Source organism: Ovis canadensis, chromosome 16 (genome assembly GCF_042477335.2).
Source record: "Ovis canadensis isolate MfBH-ARS-UI-01 breed Bighorn chromosome 16, ARS-UI_OviCan_v2, whole genome shotgun sequence".
NCBI lineage: Eukaryota > Metazoa > Chordata > Mammalia > Artiodactyla > Bovidae > Ovis > Ovis canadensis.
Window position 1 is genome coordinate 25,137,383 of NC_091260.1, and position 22,618 is coordinate 25,160,000.

A 22,618-nucleotide genomic window follows, 5' to 3' on the forward strand; every position below is an offset into this window, starting at 1 on the left:
GCCCAGGTTCTCCTCATTGAGAACCGACAGCATTCTTGTGTTCAGCTAGAGGAGATTCTGAGAGGGTAAGAAGGGAACAGCATGATCCAGGGAGAGGTGGAGAGTTAAAGGTGAGGTCCTGACTGCACATAGATAGTAAATCTCAAAGAGAAAGCCTCCAAGGACTCCAGGACCAAGCTGGTGACATACAAAGTGGGAAATGGGAGAAAGAATAACTGGGACATAAGAGAGAAAAATTAAGAACCAGAAAAGGAAAAAGAGACTGACAGAGAGAACGTGCTATTCCTTTCTTTGCTATCGGCTCTTCTGCAATCTAGACTGATAGCAACATTACTGCCCAAAGCATGTGGTGAATTTGGAGATAAATTTTCTTCCCCTGATGCTCAGATTGGCTCTCCATGTTAGTTTCCTTTTGATTTATGACTTGACCTCTGTCCAGCACCCCTCAAATGGTGGAGAACTGTGATAACTTACTTCTCTTACTCATTTTCATGCCAGTTAGAACATGAAAGAACATGCCAGTTAGAGATCTTACGGTTGAAATTATGGCATATTTATAGATACATTGGAGAGAAGTTTTGAGGATCCATAACCCTCAGTTTTTACAACAATGTTTTTAACCTTATTCCATAAAACAGGTTTCTACTTAAGGGAAGATTACCCATCATGTCAACTGATTGGCCATAGTAGGATTTAATCAGTTAGGCTTTGCACTGTTGCCCATGATATCTTTCCTTTGGTAGAATACACGATTTGTTTAGTTTTCCAGTGGGTGTTTTTGGAAACACCTTTTGAGTTTAGAATTCTATATTTAAAATATCTCTTTATGCAAGAAAAGATACCCAAAGTTTTTAGTGTGAATTATTTGTGCTTTTAATGTGAATTTAATAGATTTGTAAGAACTATTATAATTCAATAATTATATAATATAATAGCCCATATGTTTAGCCTATATATTTCTAATATGACTGCTTCTTTATTTGTAAACAAGCTACCCAAGATACCATGAGAAGTAGCGGAAAGCTCATTCAGCTTCCTTATTTTACCTGACAGCTGGTTACTCCACAGATTCAAAGGGTATCCCCACCGTCCTGAACAAATATGAAAAATATAAATTGTCTAAACTGAAAAAAGAAGGCAGTGGAGAGTTCCCTGGTGACCTAGAAGTTAGAATCAGTGCTTTCACTGCAGAGGCCTGGGTTCGATCACCGGTTGGGAAACCTTCCCACATGCTGCACAGCACAGCCAAAATACAAAAATAAATTAATAAATAAACTGGACAAGTTTCCAGTGACTTCTGCAGAATCCCTACACCAGGTCTGGGGCAGGCCTTACACCTTTTCTTAATCCTTACAGGTTCATTCATGGTGTAGTCTGAAGCTTGAAGAACAATTAAGACTCTTCCCTCTAGCTTATCTTTAACCATGAGAAACGCTGGGCTGGAAGAAGCACAAGCTAGAATCAAGATTGCCGGGAGAAATATCAATAACCTCAGATATGCAGATGACACCACCCTTATGGCAGAAAGTGAAGAGGAACTAAAAAGCCTCTTGATGAAAGTAAAAGAGGAGAGTGAAAAAGTTGGCTTAAAGCTCAACATCCAGAAAATGAAGATCATGGCATCTGGTCCCATCACTTCATGGCAAATAGACAGGCAAACAATGGAAACAGTGTCAAACTTTATTTTTGGGGGCTCCAAAATCACTGCAGATGGTGACTGTAGCCATGAAATTAAAAGACGCTTACTCCTTGGAAGAAAAGTTATAATCAACCTAGACAGCATATTCAAAAGCAGAGACATTACTTTACCAACTAAGGTCCGTCTAGTCAAGGCTATGGTTTTTTCCAGTAGTCATGTATGGATGTGAGAGTTGGACTGTGAAGAAGGCTGAGCGCCAAAGAATTGATGCTTTTGAACTGTGGTGTTGGAGAAGACTCTTGAGAGTCCCTTGGACTGCAAGGAGATCCAACCAGTCCATTCTGAAGGAGATCAGCCCTGGGATTTCTTTGGAGGGAATGATGCTGAAACTGAAACTCCAGTACTTTAGCCACCTCATGCAAAGAGTTGACTCATTGGAAAAGACTCTGATGCTGGGAGGGATTGGGGGCAGGAGGAGAAGGGGATGACAGAGGATGAGATGGCTGGATGGCAGCACTGACTCGATGGACGTCAATCTGAGTGAACTCCGGGAGTTGGTGATGGACAGGGAGGCCTGGCGTGCTGCGATTCATGGGGTCGCAAAGAGTCGGACATGACTGAACGACTGAACTGAACTGAACTGCTCCCTTATACAGGGACTTACCTGGTGGCTCAATCGGTAAATAATCCTCCTGCAATGCAGGAGACCTGGGTTTGATTCCTGGGTTGGGAAGATCCCCTGGAGAAGGGAAAGGCTACCCACTCCAGTATTGTGGCCTGGAGAATTCCGTGGACAGAGGAATCTGGCACGCTACAGTCCATGAGGTCACAGAGTTGGAAACGACTGAGCAAGTTTCACTTTCATCCCTTATACATGAACCTATGATAATATTATACTGATACATACACAGTTAAGTATCCATGTTCCATCTTTGCAAGGCTGCCGCCACAACCCAGTGTGCATACGTGTGTGTAAATTGATATATTTTCCAGTCAGAAAATAATTACAGTTGTATTCTCATCTATCCTTGAAAGACTTCTTTGAAAATTAACAAAAATAATAAAATCTAGTTGAGTGATCAATCACAGCCAAATACGTCAGGCTACAGACTTCATGACTTGGATGATTTTGAAGCACTAGATTGTATTGATGTATTTCCACCTATATAAAATGGGGAAAGCACATTTTTTAAAAAGCCAAATACAGTGCTTGAAAAGAAAAGAAAAAGAATAGGAATATAGTATTTTTTGAAAATAAGGCAAGTAAACAAACGTTAAAAAATAGAGCAGCTCCCTTTAGCCTTGTTCACCTCTTGCTTTACTTTAGATTTATAGTGTTTTCTCATTTCTAAGGAATCATCCCATTATTGACTCTTTTCTTCAATTCTTACTTTTCTAAGAGAAACATTAAATAGCCTGCCATACTCCCATTTTCCTACATGGAAAGGGCTTTAACAGCAGATCAGACATAGAAAAGAGTATGTCTACTGAATGCTCACTCCAAATCTTCTTTCCAAAGTTGAATGAAAGAAAGAAAAGGTCCATTGAATCAGGGCCAGAATGCCACAAAAGCATATTTTATATTAAAGTGAGCTCGGCCAAGAATCTACTTTATCAAAGTTCCCAGCAGACGCCAGCATATGAGCTAATCACTGAGCTAGCAGCATAGCTGGTTCCTGGCCCCAAGACAGCACCAGCAAAACCTGCCCATGTGCCTGAGATTCCATTAAAAACACATTCCCCCAGGTTAAGACACTGCCTATTCCTAGATAACCTCTTTTAAAATTAATCTTCCTTTAAATTAAATTCCTAATGTTAGGAAGGATAATATACAGCATATTATTTATCTGCAAGGCCATTTTGTAAATACTGGCCTGGCTCTTTTCTATCGAAACTAGAAAAGCTTCCTGTGGTATATACTTGTTTCCACCTGTTAGCAATTGTGTGAGTGTTCATAAACCATCTTTCTGAGCACTGTTGACTTCTTCCATATAAAGAAAAGAAATCATTACTTTCCCAGAGTACTGTGTAATGTCATTCATTCATTTCAAAACACTTATTGAGACCTTTGTGTCAGGTACTCTTCCAGAGACTGGGGACACGGCAGTGTACAAAGCAGGTAATATCCATGCCATCTTGGTGCAGGCAATGGTTTGTGTGAGTATGGTACTGGGGCAGATGATTAGCAGATGATTAACAGACAGACAGACAGGTAGCTGACTGGTGGTAAGTGCTATAGAGCATTCCATTTTTAGATAAGGTGATTAGCAATGGCCCTAGCTGGTAATGCAGATAATTGATGTAACAGTTGTTCTTGCAGAAGTCATAGTAGGTTCAAAGGCTCTGATAGAGGATCTGAGCATCAGAGAATTGATCCTTTCAAACTACGGTGCTGGAGAAAACTCTTGACAGTCCCTTCAATTCTAAAGGAGATCAAACCAGTCAATTCTAAAGGAAATCAACCCTGAATGTTCACTGGAAGGACTGATGCTGAATCTCCAATAATTTGGCCACCTGATGCAAAGAGCCGACACATTAGAAAAGATCCTGATGCTGGGAAAGATTGAGGGCAAAAGGAGAAGGGGGTGACAGAGGATAGCAGATGATTGGATGGCATCATTGATACAACAGACATGAATTTAAGCTAACTCCAGGAGATTGTGAAGGACAGGGAAGCCTGACGTGCTGCAGTTCATGGAGTGGCAAAGAGTCAGACATGACTTAGCGACCAAACAACAACATCAACTGTAGATGCATAGTCCATTTAGAAGACCATCCATGAGGGGCGAGAGTGGTTTGGTCCAGGGTGGTGGCAGGGGGAGGGGAACAGAGGCTGGATTCTGAAGACACTTCCAAGGTTGGCAGGATAGGACTTGCTGATTGATCAGAGGAAACAGACAGAGAACAAAGTCTAATATTGGCACATAGTAGATGCTGTCTATATATCACAGTTTCCTCTCACGCCTTTCTTCCTAATAGATATCTGAGACAAAGTATTGGGGAAAGGGGGGATTTGGAGAGGTGGGAGCAATGAAGACTGAATGGGAGAGGACAGAGAATGGGTTTGGGCTGGAGAGCAGCCTGATTGGTGTCTCTTTCAAGTATGAGTCTTTGAAAGCTATTTAGGAGGAGAGTCCCCTCCCTCCCACACCCCTCCTATCGCTGCTGCCCTGAAGGGTGAAGAAGGTTCACCAGAGGGAGTCCTGCTAGAAGTGTATATGGTTTGCAAGACACACTTTACTAACTACTTTACTTCTGATTTAAGATTAGTCTTGATAACCCTGCAAGAGGAGGGAAAACTTTCTCTTAATGTTAATAAGATATTAAGTCTCATCAATACTTAACTCTCTCCTTCCCCCTAAATGCCCATTGACACACCCATTGCACCAGATAAAACCTGGAAATTGGACGCAACTTAAGGGAAAATGGAGGAGCAAGAAGATCAGAATTGATGGCAATTTATCTTTTCTCCTAAAAGAAAGGAGGACTCAAATGATCAAAATAATATCATTAGAAAAAATAAACTATTTCATCCTCAACTCAATTTTGTGGAATGAGGTGCTACCCATTATAATAACAATAGTATTGTGCTCAGTCATGTCTGATTCTTTATGACCCTTTGGACTGTACCCCACCAGGCTCCTTTGTCCATGGGATTTTCCAGGCAAGAATACTGGAGTGGGTTGCCTCCAAGTTTCCTCCTCCAGGGTATTTTCCTGACCCAGCAATCAAACTCGCATCTCCTGTGTCTCCTGCATTGAAGATAGATTCTTTACCTGCTGAGTCATCAGAGACCTTATGTTAATACCTACTTTAGTAGTTTACTATTCATCTATTTTTTCCTACAAAAACAGACTTAAATTGCAAATATTTCATATGAACTTATTTAAGCTTGATTATATTTCAAAACTCTAATTCCAGATGGGTAAAATACCTTAATATGTCAAGGTATGACAATCATACTGAAGTCAGCTATCTAGAGCCTTGGAAATGGTAGGCATCACAGGCAGGGAGTCCTTTTCCCAGATCCATTCCGTAGTAGGACTTGGGAAGCCCCAGGCATACCAGATGTCCGGGTATAGTGCCAAACCAGGAAAACTGGAAAATCTATAGGATCCTGATGATGTTTCTTTCCTTGATAACCGATAGCAAAGAAAAGGAGTTTTTTCCTTTCCTTCTGGTTTCTGACAACTTTGCTATGTTGTATTGATAATGAGCCTCAGGCAGAATTCTGGATTCCTACTGTAGTTTTTCCCTGGGCACACATTATGGAAAGGAACCATGATGGTCCTGAAATACTCATTTTCCCCTCACTGCTCTGGGAGTTTTCTCACTCTCATAATTTAAGACAAGATTTCATTTCCTCCTCAACACTGGCCATGGCCACTCTATGCTCTTACTATACTTCAAAATGTATTTCCAACAGCCAGAAATCACTTGAGATGAGAATGAGAGTCTTTGAAAAGCAGAGGGCTTTAGAAGCCAAAAGCTTCAGAAGAGGAAAGTGAAGCCAAGGGAGGCTGAGTAATGTCTCTCATCTACAAAAAGAGAAAAGAAGAAAATGCTGGCATGTGACATTCAAGTTTTCTTTAACTTTACAAAATGTCCAGGTTATGCACTATAAGATTCTATTTTACAGCATCTTTGAAAGGATAAATTTTAGAAATGAAGGGCATATTTGTGGTTGCAGAGATTAGTGCAGGGGGCAAAAACTGGTACTTGTGATTATAAAAGGGCAACATGAGGGATCCTTGTGGTGTTGGCTGGAACTGCTCAGTATCTTGACTGAGGTGGAGAATATACCAACTTATAGGTGATAAAACTGTATAGAACTTAAAACACACAAACGTGCAAGGCACAAGTAAAACGAGAAAAACTATTTTCTGGATGTTCATATGCTGCTGCTGCTAAGTCGCTTCAGTCGTGTCCGACTCTGTGCGACCCCACAGACGGCAGCCCACCAGGCTCCCCCGTCCCTGGGATTCTCCAGGCAAGAGTGCTGGAGTGGGGTGCCATTGCCTTCATATACACCAACACAAACGCATAAAAAAGACTGAAGGAGCATGCAAAACTGATAACGTTTATTTCTGAGAATGGGATACACTGGAGAACTTTGAGGCTTTTAAAATGAAAATGCATAGGAGGATTACTCGGTTTAGTTAAAACTATTATTTACTTCTACAAAATCCTACATAAAGAACCAGACCAAAGGAAAATAACAATGAACAAAAATACATCCATTAGATGAAAGTTTATTAATCTTTTTATATACTATTTAATGTGTTATGAATTAAATTCTCCCATTCCCATCCATTTTAGTTCACTGACTCCTAAGATGTCAATGTTCATTCTTGTTAACTCCTGCTTGACCATGTCCAACTTACCTTGATTCATGGACCTAACATTCGAGGTTACTATGTAATATTGTTCTTTATAGCACTGGACTTTACTTTCACCACCAGATCCATCCACCACTGAGCATCATTTCTGCTTTGGCCAGTCACTTCATTCTTCCTGGAGCTATTAGTAATTGCCCTCCACTCTTCCCCAGTAGCATACTTGACACCTTCCGACCTGGGGGACACATCTTCCAGTGTCATATATTTTTGCCTTTTCATACTGCTGCTCATAGAGTTGTTGAGGCAAGAATGTTGGAGCGGTTTGCCATTCCCTCCTCCAGGGGACCACTTTTTGTCAGAACTCTTCACTACTTATTTTAAATAGCTGATCTACTTAAAACTCTAAATGCTAAGGCTGTTCAATCAGAAATAAAAAGTCCTAACAGAGTGGTAGCTTTCAAAGCAAGGTAAGAAATGTTCCTCTCTGGGGCAGCTTCTTGCCTGTCAGTGATCATTTCTAGGTGGTCTGCTGCAGGCAGTGGGATAGACCAAAGGACTTGAGTTATTTTTGGCTCTATAAGCAGGAAGAATTGAAAAATCCTCTGATACCTAAATGACACATTTTATCAGTTGAACTTTAAGGTAGTTTCAAGTACAAAGTGACCTGGGCAGAGACTCTCTCATGCGATATTTTATATCCAGAGAAAAACTTTGTTTAAAATTACACATGTGCCCCAATGTGCATTGTAGCACTGTTTACATAGCCAAGACATGGACGCAACCTAAATGTCCATCAGCAGATGAATGAATAAAGAAGCTGTGGTACATATATGCAATGGAATATTACTCAGCCATAAAAAATGAATTAACAAGAATGAATAATGCCATTTTCAGCAACATAAGTTGCTGAAAGATCATCATATGCTGGAGATCATCATACTAAGTGAAGTAACTCAGAGAAAAACAAATATCATATGATATGACTTATATGGGGAATCTAAGAAATAAAATGATACAAATGAACTTATCTATAAAACATAAACAGACTCACAGACTTGGAGAATGAACTTATGGCTACCAGATTGGGGGAAAGGGGAGGGATAAAATGGGGGCTTGGGACTGCTGTGTACACACTGCTATATTTACAATAGATGCCCAACAGGATCTATTGTATAACACAGAGAGCTCTGTTCAATATTCTGTAATAATCTAAATGGGAAAATAATTTGAAAAATAATTTAAAAGTTCAAGGTTCTCAAATGTTTTCAATAGATACATATAACTCTCAAACCAAAATCATTTTAACTCAATTTAATTTTTAATGTCAGAAATATGTGCAATTACTGATATTTAAGCTTTAAGAACCTTCCCATGTGTGGATCCCTTGCAAGGCCTTGAGCTGTCCTAGTAATCTGATCAACTGACTAAATGTTTTAGTAAAATATGTAAAAGGAGATTTGGTTGCAATTTTCTACTTAAATAGATGATCCAATGTTGTGCATGGTTTTGGCCCACAAACCTGGATCTATCTTTGAATAGCATTAATAAGGTCAGTATATGGTTAGAAGGAGAAGAGTCAAGAAGAATGAATAATATAAAACATTTACTGAGTGCTAAATATGTTCTAGACCCAATGAGAGACATTTTGTACAAACTAAAGTTTCAGCAGAATTCCAGAGCTTTGATTTCCTGCTTTGGAGATTGCCTCTCACTTCCTGGCTCAGTGTAAAGTCAGTTCAGCTGAGTTATGAAGGCCCAAAAAGGCAGTTGGTTCATGGCTACCCCCACAGGGATGAAGGTAATGAGAAAGAGAAGTGATATTTATCCTTGCCTCCATTCTTTAATGTCTTTCCCTTCTTTCTTTGTTTGATAATTTTTTTGTTTTGATAATGGTTTTAAAGTGCTTTTTATCATATTTCATTTGACCCTTCAACCACTCTGGAAGAAGGGAGATTTTATTATTCAAGCCATTTTACAGACAAAAAAAGAGAATTAAAATTTAGAGATGCTGGGTAGTATCTCTTCCTTTGGTGAAGGTAATAAGGCAAATAACAGAATGATTGCCAGTGAATTTCCCACTACTCCATCCTTTGAAGAAGTATAAGAAGAAAATAGTAAACATACCAACCATCCTCAAAAAAATAACATTAGTTTCTACAAAAACACCCCACATCCATCCCAGACCAAATAAGAGCCACCACACACAGCTGCAGGAACTCAGAAGGAGCAAAATGCTGACACAGTAATTTTCTCTACTGGCTTTCATTGTGCGAGCATCAACACACAAGCCAATCCATCTAACCCAAGGCCAACACCAAGCACTGAGCCCCTGAATCTCTGCCTTTAAAATAAATGTGTTGCCCTTGACATGCACCACTGCATTCCCCAAATCTTCATCTTCTCAACTGTCTTCCACTAGCTTCTTCCTCTCCATCCCCTCCCCACTGTCACTTTGATATTTCAACCAATTTTCCCTTTTAGGCACTTGGATCTCATTTTATTGCATGTGGAATCCATGAAAGTAGTTCTAATGTCAAAACAGGGCCACTCATCATCATCCAATGTTATTAAAATAAAGAAAGATGTTGAATATGAAGATAGCCAAAGAGGTGACCTTGCCAACTCTGCCCAAATTTCCAAGCTACAGGAAATTCTTTTCCCTCCCTGACTCAAAGATTTTATAACTCAAACAGGCCAACAGAATGGAAAAGGAAAGGTAATAGACATGAAAAATGATTTCCAGAGAACATGGCCACATTTCTAGAATAAGTGGGTTACAGCCATTGCTTCCATTTTTTTTTTTACTACTTGTTTCTTTCTCTTTGCAATCGGCTTCCCTCCTTACAACTCTTCTGAAATTGCACACTGTACAGTCTCCAATAGCCCCTTCCTGACAAGTCAAATTACTTCTTTATTCATCCCCTCTTTTATGCATTCTCTAGGTGGCCTTTTATTCTGTTAATATAACCTAGCAGGATGCTATAGGGGCTTCTCTATGGCACAGACCCTTCTCCCACATCCTCTGCTTTAGCTCCTCTCTGATTTACCTAGATAACAGTTCAGTTCAGTTCCATTCCGTTCAGTCACTCAGTCATGTCCAACTCTTTGTGACCCCATGAATCGCAGCACACGAGGCCTCCCTGTCCATCACCAACTTCCGGAGTTCACTCAAACCCACGTCCATTGAGTTGGTGATGCCATCCAGCCATCTCATCCTCTGTCATTCCCTTCTCCTCCCACCCTCAATCCCTCCCAGCATCAGAGTCTTTTCCAACGAGTCAACTCTTCGCATGAGGTGGCCAAAGTACTGGAGTTTCAGCTTTAGCATCATTCCTTCCAAAGAACACCCAGGTCTGATCTCCTTTAGAATGGACTGGTTGGATCTCCTTGCAGTCCAAGGAACTCTTAGGAGTCTTCTCCAACACCACAGTTCAAAAGCATCAATTCTTTGGCACTCAGCTTTCTTCACAGTCCAACTCTCACATCCATACATGACCACTGGAAAAGCCATAGCCTTGACTAGACGGACCTTTGTTGGCAAAGTAATGTCTCTACTTTTCAGTATGCTAAATAACAGTATCTGATACATATTCCCTGAGTTGTTTCACAGTTGTTAAAACCCCCACCAATGGAAGATGCTAACTACTTGATGATCATAAGCCCTTAGCCTGCAGGCCTACTGGAGCCAAAGGATTGATAATGCTAACCCCTATGACATCACCCTGTTACCTCACCATCAACCAATCAAAGAATTGTGCATGTGCTTAAAACCTACTCTGAGACTCCTTCCTTCACATGACCTTTAAAAATGCTTTCTGGTAGTTTAGGCTTTTTGAGCACTGGGTGTCCTGAACTCCTCACAGGTGCCTTATAATAAATACTGCACTTTCCTTCACTACAATTGGGTGTCAGTAGATTGGCCTTACTGACATGGGTGGATGGACCTGAGTTTGGTTCAGTAATATTAACTTCCCTTCTTGAAACTCTCCATGACTTTGGCATCGAGGCTTACTAGGGTTCAGGTTCTTAATTTTTTCTTCACTCACTACGTTTCTCTTGCATTCTCCAGGTCTACCTATAGAATGCTTGGCTAATCCCCATCTCCAATTCTGTTTTGCTATTTTTCCCATTCCCACAATAAAAAGGATTCAAAACCTATGTGTCACCCTCTCAGTCTGATAGTCCACTTTTTCCTACTTGCAAATACAAGGTGTTTTCAGAATTTAGCTCAGAAAAGACTCTGGAGGAAAGAAACGAAAAGCGACTTCACCTTGGGTTGAAACATTCATAATCTCAAGCTGAATGAAGCTGTCTAAGAGTCAGAGACCTCTCTGCCAGTCTTCCCCAAAGTGGTAGCAAATAGTGAGCCATTTTATATTCCAGTAATATAGGCCAGATGCCAAGGATTCAAGGTTCATAGCACAAGGGCCACACATTTAATTTGATTCTCTAATAACCAGAATTTTGTTGCTGATCACTTATAAGCTAAATTGGTATATAATTAAAAGGCTCTTTCGCCTGTAAGCACTCTGAGAATCAGCACATTTGTCTAATGGAAAGGCAATGTAATTAAAGAAGTTCTGCATAATGGAATTAGGAACTCACACTGTCCACAGTGTCTCCTACCTAAACAAGGCTTCGTCCAGAGCCTCCACCAGTCACATGCCCAGGGAAAAAGCAATGGTCATTGACTAAAAGTTTGATCAATCTGATACAATGGAGGTAAAATTCCTTGCTGTCCAAATAAAATATTCATTGAATGTTAATTAGTGTGTACCACTAAATATCACTTTATGTTTGACTGGGCTCCTTGTAATTCACCCATCTGACAAGTCATCTAATTGACTGCTAAACATGTGCAGGTACTATAGGAAAAGTACAGGTAAATTAGAGATAGTTCCTCTGTACAAGACACTGACAGTACAGTAGTATGATTAAATATGCACTGAAATAACTACAATATAAGTGGAAAACAAGTGATGCAAGAACTGCCCAGATAAAATACTGCATGTTTAGCTTCTTGAATATCAGGATAGAGAGATTACTTTTAAGTGGTGTTTGATCTGTATTGCATATCCCAATGTATTCATTCACTCAACAATTACCTATTACTGGCCCACAAAGTGCAAGGGTATAAAGGATAGAGAGTGACAAAACACAGTGATCCAATCAGTCTTATCGGGAAAGCACATATTATACACACACACACACACACACACACACACACACACACACACACACATGTGTATTTGCAATAGCACCGAGATCACCAAAGCTATGTGCTGGGTCTTGTGACTTGACAATATCCTGGCGGTCTTGTCTCCTCCTTTCCAGCCTTCACAAAATATCCTTGTGCTTCCCGTTTCCCAGTCAGGAAGCCCTAAAATGCAGCCTTGGGGTTGAAAATGCCCACTTGTGGTACAAAAGACCCATTTATGAGTAACAGACAATACTGATGTTTTAATCCCCCAAGAACTGCATTTCTGCTGAGAAATATTTAAAATTAGGGCAGTCAAACGTATGTTGGTTGTTGAGCTGACCATAAATGTAGCCTAGGTAATGTTCCTCAGTTAGACATGATAATCCTCTTCACAAAAGCCACATAAGCATATTATGTGTTTATACTAAACCCTTCAGCTTGTTGGTGACAAGTGGCTGAGACAATTCACATGGGACACAGACCCAGGACTACAAGCGAGAAAGGAAGTGACTCCTTTTATGCCACACAAACGTATTCATATCTATCCTTGGTGATTCATTCACTAGAGATATAAAAAAACTCATTAATAGATAGCTTTAAGTATACTATGGCTCTGTGTAAAATGGAGGTTCCTTTGTAAAGTCCTCGTGGTATATTTCCTTAAAAAATGATTCTTTTCTTTTTCTGAAAGCCTAAATGAACTTTAGGTAGTAACAAGCATATTTCTTTCATTCTCTGATTTATTATTGGTTCCTGTACTCAGCACACATTTAGACACTATACTTGGAATTAAATACAAATAAAGCACAGCCCCTGCTCTCGAAATGCCCACAGTCCAATTATTAAAGCACAGATGAGGGAATGATCACTACTCAAAGATTAACTTGAGTCTTAATGGAGATAGGTCCTAAAAAGAATTACATAGCCATTATTCACAAAAGGTGACCTCTTTGCATGCCAGGCCAAGTAAATTTTGAAGGGGGGAAGCCCAGAGGCTTATGAGAGTGCAGTGAAGAAACTTTTATATTTAGAGCTTGGTTTGATTAAATAGTAATTTATTAATAATATACAGACTGTAGCCCGCCAGGGTCCTCTGTCCATGGAATCCTCTAGGCAAGAATACTGGAGTGGGTAGCCATTCCCTTCTTCAGGGGATCTTCCTGACACAGGAATCAAACTCATGTCTTCTGCATTGCAGGCAGATTCTTCACTGTCTGAGCCACCAGGAAAGTCCAATATTTAAATATTAATTTCTATTCTAAAAGAGTCTTCAAAGTATCTAAAAATTTTTAAAAACACATTGACTATGGACCTTAAGTGCTTCTATCTAAATAAAACCCATGGACTTTAAGGGCTTCTCTCTAAATAAAACCGTCCTAGAAATCCCATCTTCAATCTGAGCTTCAGGGCTTATAAAAACACTGTTTATTAAAAGCATGTGTTCTGCAGAAAGAAAGATAAACTCAAAGTCCTAAGAACAAATGTGGGGGAAAAGTCAGAGCATAGTGAGTGCTTTTACAGTTAACTTGAACAAACACACCCAGAATTCCCAACAAAATAGATATTTACAGGAGGGCAAACAGTATGAATGTCACTGTAACAGCCCAGTTTCACTTTCACAGCCATAAAGTAATGACCAATATTTTCCTCACCACTTTTTCATTCCTACTTCTCAACATCCCTGACAGGTACCACCTGATGAAATTTATATTATTCCACAGCAGAAGTCTACAGAGGTTAAGAGTTTGACACAAATACATTAACTCAGCATAGCAGAGATGAGGCTGGATTTCAGGCCCAGGGCTTAGTCTATCATTCTACTTGCAAAACAGTTCTGGACAACACTTTCAAAAATGAGCTATAAATCAAAAAGGAAATGAACTCTGAGTCACCTCATAACTGATCCAAAACACCTCAATTCAGAGCCACCACCCTCCAACTCCAAGTGACCGAGGGCCAAGAAATCTCATAGATCTTGCATCTTTCATGCTAAAACAGTGAATTTCTGCTTGGATCTGCAGAAATTCCTCTCCCCTCTCTTCTTATCCCTCAAAATAAAGCAAGTGTTATTTCCTTTTGCTATACTCTCTGGGGAGAGAAAGGACTTGTCCTGTGTGTCCATTAATTTTTCTATTGTTATCTCATACTAAGTTTTTTTTTTTAATTGCAGTTTGATAAATTTAAAAAGTGTAAAATTTGGTATAACTATTATTCCTGTGAAGATATAAAACATTTTCATCACCTAAGAACCGAAGCCTTTCTCAGTCAATTCCTCTCTATCCCCAAAAGAGGCAATAACAACACTGACTTCTAATTCCATAGAATAAGTTTGCCTGTATTAAAATTTCATAAAAATGTAGTTATCCAATATGTACTTTTTTGCGTGCCTGGCTCCTTTCACACAGCATGTTTTTGAGATTCTCCATGTTATTGGGTATATCGGTACTTTGTTCCTTTTAACTGTTGAGTAGTATTACATTACATTACTATACCACAACTATTTGCCCATTACCCTATTGATGGCCATTTGAGTTATTTTAATTAATAGGCTGCTAGTAATTAATCTTCCACATATATACCTGAAGAAAGCTTTTTGGGAACAATTGTTTTCATTCTTCTTGAATAAATACTGAAAAGAATCATAAATCAGTTATAAGTTTAACTTTGTAATAAAATAATTTTTGTTAACCTGCAAAGCCTTTTTTCTTTGGAGGCTGCAGTATTTTACCCTCTCACCAGTAATAAACTTCTGTTCCACATCCTGGGTAAAAGTTGTAATTCGTCTTTTTAATTTTAGCCAATTCAGAAGGTATGTAGTGGTATCTCATTATGGTTTTACTCTTTACTTCTCTGATAACTACACTGATCACTTTTTTCATATTTATGTAGTCCATTAATAAATTTTCTTTGTGAAGTGCCTGTTCAAGTTTTTTTCCAATTTTTAATTGGGATATTTGTCTTTTATTATTAAGTCATAGGAATCCTTTATAGATTCTTGATATAAGAACTTATTTTATCTGTATTTTGTGAATATTTTCTGCCAGCCTATTTATTTTTTAATATCTTTTGCTTATGATATGAGATAGGAGTTTGGTTTCCCTGTTTTTTTTCCTTCAGTTCAGTTGCTCAGTCATGGCCGACTCTTTGCGATCCCATGAATCGCAGCACACAAGGCCTCCCTGTCCATCACCATCTCCTGGAGTTCACTCACACTGACATCCATCGAGTTGGTGATGCCATCCAGCCATCTTATCCTCTGTTGTCCCCTTTTCCTCCTGCCCCCAATCCCTCCCAGCATCAGAGTCTTTTCCAATGAGTCAACTCTTCACATGAGGTGGCCAAAGTACTGGAGTTTCAGCTTTAGCGTCATTCCTTCCAAAGAAATCCCAGGGCTGATCTCCTTCAGAATGGACTCGTTGCACCTCCTTGCAGTCCAAGGGACTCTCAAGTCTTCTCCAACACCACAGTTCAAAAGCATCAATTCTTTGGTGCTCAGCCTTCTTCACAGTCCAACTCTCACATCCATACATGACCACAGGAAAAACCATAGCCTTGACTAGACGGACCTTTGTTGGCAAAGCAATGTCTCTGCTTTTCAATATGTTATCTAGGTTGGCCGTAACTTTTCTTCCAAGGAGTAAGCGTCTTTTAATTTCATGGCTGCAATCACCATCTGCAGTGATTTTGGAGTCCCAAAAATAAAGTCTGACACTGTTTCCATTGTTTCCCCATGTATTTGCCATGAAGTGATGGGACCAAATGCCATGATCTTCATTTTCTGAATGTTGAGCTTCAAGCCAACTTTTTCACTCTCCACTTTCACTTTCATCAAGAGGCTTTTTAGTTCCTCTTCACTTTAGTTCCTCAGAGATATCTAATTATTCTAGCACTAGTGGCTCAGATGGTAAAGAATCTGCATGCAATGCAGGGGAGCTCGGTTCAATCCCTGGGTCCAGATAATCCCCTAGAGAAGGGAATGGCAACCCACTCCATGTCTGGAGAAGTCTATGGACAGAGGAGCCTGGCAGGCTACAGTCCTTGGGCTTGCAAAAAGTAACTAAAGGACTAACATTTTCACTTTCCCTTTCTTCACTGGATTGCTTTGGAACATTCATCAGAAATCAATTGAATCTATTACTGGACTCCATTTTGCTCCATTGGTCCATTTGTCTAACCTCACTTCAGCCATACTGTCTTATTAACTGTAGCTTTATGGTCCATTTTAAAATCAAGAAATATAAGTTACTCAACTTTGTTCTTTGTTCTAGTCTAGATGCTCTACTTTCCCCATAAACATGAGAATTAGCTTGTCAATTTCAACAACAACAATAACAAAAATGCATCTGGGATTTTTATTGAGATTGCATTGAATCTGTACATCAATGTGAGGGAAATTGATATTTTTAACAATACAGATGTTTTTATCTTATATTTTTGCTTTATGTATTAAATGCTGTTTACTTCATTCTGATTAATGGTAATACTAATTAACTAAATATGCTTCCCTGGTGGCTCAGAGGTTAAAGCGTCTGCCTGCAATGCGGGAGACATGGGTTCGATTCTTGGGTTGGGACGATCCCCTGGAGAAGGAAATGGCAACCCACTCCAGTATTTTTGCCTGGAAAATCCCTTGGACGGAGGAGCCTGGTGGGCTACAGTCCACGTGGTCGCAAAGAGTCAGACACAACTGAGTGATTTCACTTTCATTTTCTAATTAACCAAAGAGGAAAAGGAAGGAAAGATGGTGCAGGGACTAAAATAGTCTGTTAAAGGGATCAGTTTTACCCTAGTCTGTGAAAAGTATTTTATCCATATTCTTTTTTAAAAGGTTTTTAGTATAAAGCATCCTCAGCCCTCTTCTCTTTAGTCCCTTGATTCTATTTAGCAGATGTTCCAAACATTTTACAGCTTGGTTTCCATTGATTTCTTTGACTGTGCTCAGAAAATATAACCACAGAATGTTCTCATGCCATTGAGGTATTAAGGAGAAAGTATAATGTTCTTTTAAAAACTTTGTCCTGTAGTCCTGGCCAGATAGGAAGCATTTTTAAAAGAGATATGAACAAACATCTCCTCCACTGTTTCTTCTTAAACTGATATGAAATAGGTACTATTCTTGGTGTGGGAATATAAGTAAATGACTTGTAATTGGCAGGTTTCTCACAGGGCTCGATTGGTCTGATGTCATCCGTGCATAAGTGAGCAGGAGATACTTATATAAAAAGAAAAAAAGAAAAAAAGAAAAGAAAAAAACCTGCTGATGCAGCTTGGGCCAGGAAAGAATTTAATACAACAACACTGATGCACTGCACTGATAACAGGCAGGCTTCTAAAATTTTCAGAGCTCTGCAGCAGATATTTGTGGGCACTGTAGATATTATAAAACTGTATCTCTTTTAATTCTGAACTATTGGCATGCATGAATACTAACCAGAACATAAATCATAGTGACTTTATTAATACAGTTTATGAGGTTTCTGAACTTAAATTTTGAACTTTTTAGCAATTAAAAAAGAGTAATAAAAATTCTCTTCAGTCAGTCTAATGATCATGATATGAGAAGGTTATTCATTTGAACTAAATCAGATACAAACTGGAAGAATCTTGAGGACTGCTCAGAACCAGGAGATGAAAGAGGAGGAAAAAAAAAAAAAATCAAGAGTAGGTCCAGTACCTCTCTCAGCCCCTTCTAGATAAAACTTTTCAACTGTTTACTAAAAATTGGCAATTAAAACCAATTAACATTCAGAAAACGAAGATCATGGCATCTGGTCCCATCACTTCATGGCAAATACACGGGGAAACAGTATCAGACTTTATTTTGGGGGGCTCCAAAATCACTGCAAATGGTGATTGCAGTCATGAAATTAAAAGACGTTTACTCCTTGGAAGAAAAGTTATGACCAACCTAGATAGCATATTGAAAAGCAGAGACATTACTTTGCCGACTAAGGTCCGTCTAGTCAAGGCTATGGTTTTTCCAGTAGTCATGTATGGATGTGAGAGTTGGACTGTGAAGAAAGCTGAGCGCCAAAGAATTGATGCTTTTGAACTGTGGTGTTGGAGAAGACTCTTGAGAGTCCCTTGGACTGCAAGGAGATGCAACCAGTCCATTCTGAAGGAGATCAGCCCTGGGATTTCTTTGGAAGGAATGATGCTACAGCTGAAACTCCAGTACTTTGGCCACCTCATGCAAAGAGTTGACTCATTGGAAAAGACTCTGATGCTGGGAGGGATTGGGGGCAGGAGGAGAAGGGGACGACAGAGGATGAGATGGCTGGATGGCATCACTGACTTGAAGGATGTGAGTTTGAGTGAACTCAGGGAGTTGGTGATGGACAGGGAGGCCTGGCGTGCTGCAATTCATGGGGTTGCAAAGAGTCGGACACGACTGAGCGACTGAACTGAGCTGAACTGAACTGAACCATCAGAATTGAAGGCAACTTCATCCTTCTAATTGTCTGGGCCAAAACCATGGAGTCATTGTTGACTTGTGTGTCTTAGATCCAATCTACAGGGAATCCTGTTTGTTCTACCCTCAAATAGATGTTAAATTTGAACTATTCATGCTACCACCACTGTTCCTTTCCCACCCACGCTACAACTATTTCTCAATTACATTATTCCGATATCCTAAGTGAACTTCCTGTTTCCAGTCCTCACTTTCTTATATCCTAGTTTCAACCCAACAGCTGGAGGAATCATTTTACAATGAAGGTATATCTTGTCACTAATTTGCTCAGAACTCTGAAGTGGCATCTCATTTTATTGAAAAACAAGCAAACAACAATCACAAAACATGGAAGATCTTTATGTGGTCTACACATGCTGGTGTAGAACCATCAGCATCAAGCAGTCAATAATGCCATGGTCCAAACCAGGTCTATGTTTATGCACAAGGCAGAATAGACTACTTCCAACATCTAATGATATGACTTTATGCAGCTAGAAAGTCTCCATCATTTAAAAAACGCTCCTCTTGCTGATGAAAATTAGAAGCTCAAGCAAGGTGATCTTTATGTCTGACCTTATGACTTTGATCTTTGTTGAATAATATATATTCAAGGGAAAAAATGTATGCTCTTAGAAATAATATATATTTAAGAGAGTATCGATTTCTCATACTCTTCTTGGCAGGAAATTTTGATAGAAAGATAGCATGAGCACTACGATAAGGAAATAGGAAACGGAATAAAATCTTACAGAATACGTAGGCAGATAATAGAGACCACAAGCATAACTGCATCACAATTTTACCAAGGGTCAAAACTAAAAAGTAATTTAGTAAAAATGGTGGCTCAGACGGTAAAGAGTTTGCCTGCAATGTGGGAGACCTGGGTTCAGTCCCTGGGTTGGGACGATGCCCCAGAGAAGGAAATGGCAACCCACTCCAGTATTCTTGCCTGGAAAATCCCAAGACAGAGGAGCCTGGCAGGCTATAGTCAATAGGGCTGCAGAAAGTCGAGACACAACTGAACGACTTCATTTTCACTTTCAATTCTCTTTTACAAATTCACTGTCAAAAATAATAGTAACACTTGTTGCAACAATTCAGTGCAAAAATACATAAAGAAGAATCTCTACTTCTATCTCTAATTCTATACCCATCACCATCAAGATACATTTACAGTTTAGTACATTTGTATTTAAAGTATAACTCTAATGCTGAGTTTAAATATTTTATAATCAATTCCATTATAGTTTCCTTGGATTAAGCTTATTTTTCAAAAAATTATTTTAGATTTCTGTAGAATATTTGAAGATAATTATTTTATTAAAAAGAAAGGTGATCTAATGTAAAAGAACTTTTATTACATCTCTAAGTCTGGCAAACTAGCTCATTAAGCAATTTTTTGCTTAAGTTGAGATTTTTGTGAAAGGTCATGCATTCTTTCAAAAGAAGGAAATGAGATACTATTTTCCCAGTGGGAAATTTACAGAATTACTTTTTTGTTGTTTTTTACATTGAAAGTACACTTGGATAAATTAATAATTTTTTTAACTGAATCCCTATTTCAGTGACAGCCCCTGTTCAGTGAGCACTGTTCATGAATTATTCTAAATCTTCATAACAAGGAGAGAGCTTTATTCTGGTTTTAATGATTACACAGTTAAGGACTAGAAATTACTCCAAGATTTTTGGAAATCTAGAAACAGAATATGTTCAAACTAGGATTTCTCTGATCTTTAGAGACTTGTCTACCTAATAGAACATTCAGATTGTAAGATTTTTTTCTTTTTTAGTCTGGTCTTGAAACTTTCAAAAGAATAAGTTTCAGACTAAAATATTCCATATATGTGTGTATATATGTATATATATATATTTTTTAAGGTTTCAAGTATACTTTATTTCTTCAAACATGCCATATTTTAGTGGGTACATAGTACTTTTACTTGGAATTAATTATGAGTTGATTTGGAAACAATTCAGTATTAAACCAGCTAGGATGATTACTGTTCTCTCCATTCCTTTGGGATGACTCTGACAAAAGGCAATGGGTTCCACTCTATTCCAATTTGTGTTGCCGTATATACCCATACAGCAACACAGAAAGCGGCTCCACTAGCTAATATGGCATTACCAAATTTGTCATGGAAATCAGGTGCCTGCTTCTGGTGGATCTGCCTTGCCACTGCTTGCTGAATGCTTTCAGCTCTCAGACGACTTACTGTGTTTTTGGCCAAGGAAAATATCCTGAGGTTGAACATAAAATGGTTGCAACTACAGCTGCTGGCCTCTAGCAATTCGGCATCTAGCACCCTTGCAGAGTCCTGTATATAAATATATATACATTTTTTTTTCCTAAAACAAATGGGAAACACATATTTCTTTTGCTAAAATGGAGGAATAACCAAGGTAACAAAGTATTCCAATCAACTCAGGATAGAATAACTTTGCATATGCAAGCCATAGTGAGTGACACCTTTGGTTTCTCAGAACCATTTTAGAATACAGGAAAAGAAACAGAAATCAAGGTAGAATGTGGGTAGGCCCTGTTCTAAAACAAAGTCAGAAGGCAAAGTGCTAGACTGATATGGTACGGGAACTAAGCAGATAGATGTAGCAGAACCACATTTAGAAATGGGGGGAAAAAACCGTCTCTCATTTATCCAAGACAGGATGACAAATAAGTTTTACCTCATATGTGAACTCTATCTGATTGATAGTAGCAGCTTGGAGTGAGTGCTAAAAGTCATTCTAAGGCTCTCTGTGAGCTCAGCCAGAAAGTATTAGGAAGATTTGACATGTTCTAATTTGGGCATAATTTCTACGCATCTGTTATCTCAAGGAGGGTGACAAAGAAGAGATGGGGACTCATAGTAACTAAGTACTTGCTTCACATTAGGTACTTCATATACATTCTATAAATTTTCCTGGATCCAATGAAGTTAACATTATAATCTACATTTTACAGATGAGCAAAGTCATTCTCTGAGTGAAATTTGAAGAAAGAGGGAAAAAACAATCACTTTGTAATAGAGGGAAGGAAAAGTGAAAGCAAAAATCGCTCAGTTCAGTTCAGTTCAGTTCATTTCAGTCACTCAGTCGTGTCCAACTCTTTGCGACCCCATGAATCGCAGCATGCCACGCCTCCCTGTCCATCATCAACTGCCGGAGTTGACCCAGACTCACGTCCATGGAGTCAGTGATGTCATCCAGCCATCTCATCCGCTGTCGTCCCCTTCTCCTCCTGTCCCCAATCCCTCCCAGCATCAGAGTCTTTTCCAATGAGTCAACTCATCGCATGAGGTGGCCAAAGTACTGGAGTTTCAGCTTTAGCATCAGTCCTTCCAAAGAAATCCCAGAGCTGATCTCCTTTAGGATGGACTAGTTGGATCTCCTTGCAGCCCAAGGGACTCTCAAGAGTCTTCTCCAACACCACAGTTCAAAAGCATCAATTCTTCAGTGCTCAGCCCTCTTCACAGTCCAACTCTCATATCCATACATGACTACTGGAAAAACCATAGCCTTGACTAGACAGACCTTAGTCGGCAAAGTAATGTCTCTGCTTTTGAATATGCTATCTAGGCTGCTCATAACTTTTCTTCCAAGGAGTAAGCGTCTTTTAATTTCATGGCTGCAACCACCACCTGCAGTGATTTTGGAGCCCCCCAAAATAAAGTCTGACACTCTTTCCACTGTTTCCCCATCTATTTCCCACGAAGTGATGGGACCAGATGCCATGATCTTCATTTTCTGGATGTTGAGCTTTAAGCCAACTTTTTCACTCTCCTCTTTTACTTTCATCAAGAGGCTTTTTAGTTCCTCTTCACTTTCTGCCATAGGGTGGTATCACCTGCATATCTGAGGTTATTGATATTTCTTCTGGCAATCTTGATTCCAGCTTGTGTTCCTCCAGTCCAGCGTTTCTCATGATGTACTCTGCATAGAAATTAAATAAGCAGGGTGACAATATACAGCCTTGACATATTCCTTTT

At 39.2% G+C, this 22,618-nt stretch overlaps 1 pseudogene; it reads right to left on the reverse strand.

Moving 5' to 3' along the window:
* Positions 1-20,501: 20,501 nt before the first annotated feature.
* Positions 20,502-20,887, reverse strand: LOC138421849 (cytochrome c oxidase subunit 7B, mitochondrial pseudogene; annotated as a pseudogene).
* Positions 20,888-22,618: the final 1,731 nt, after the last annotated feature.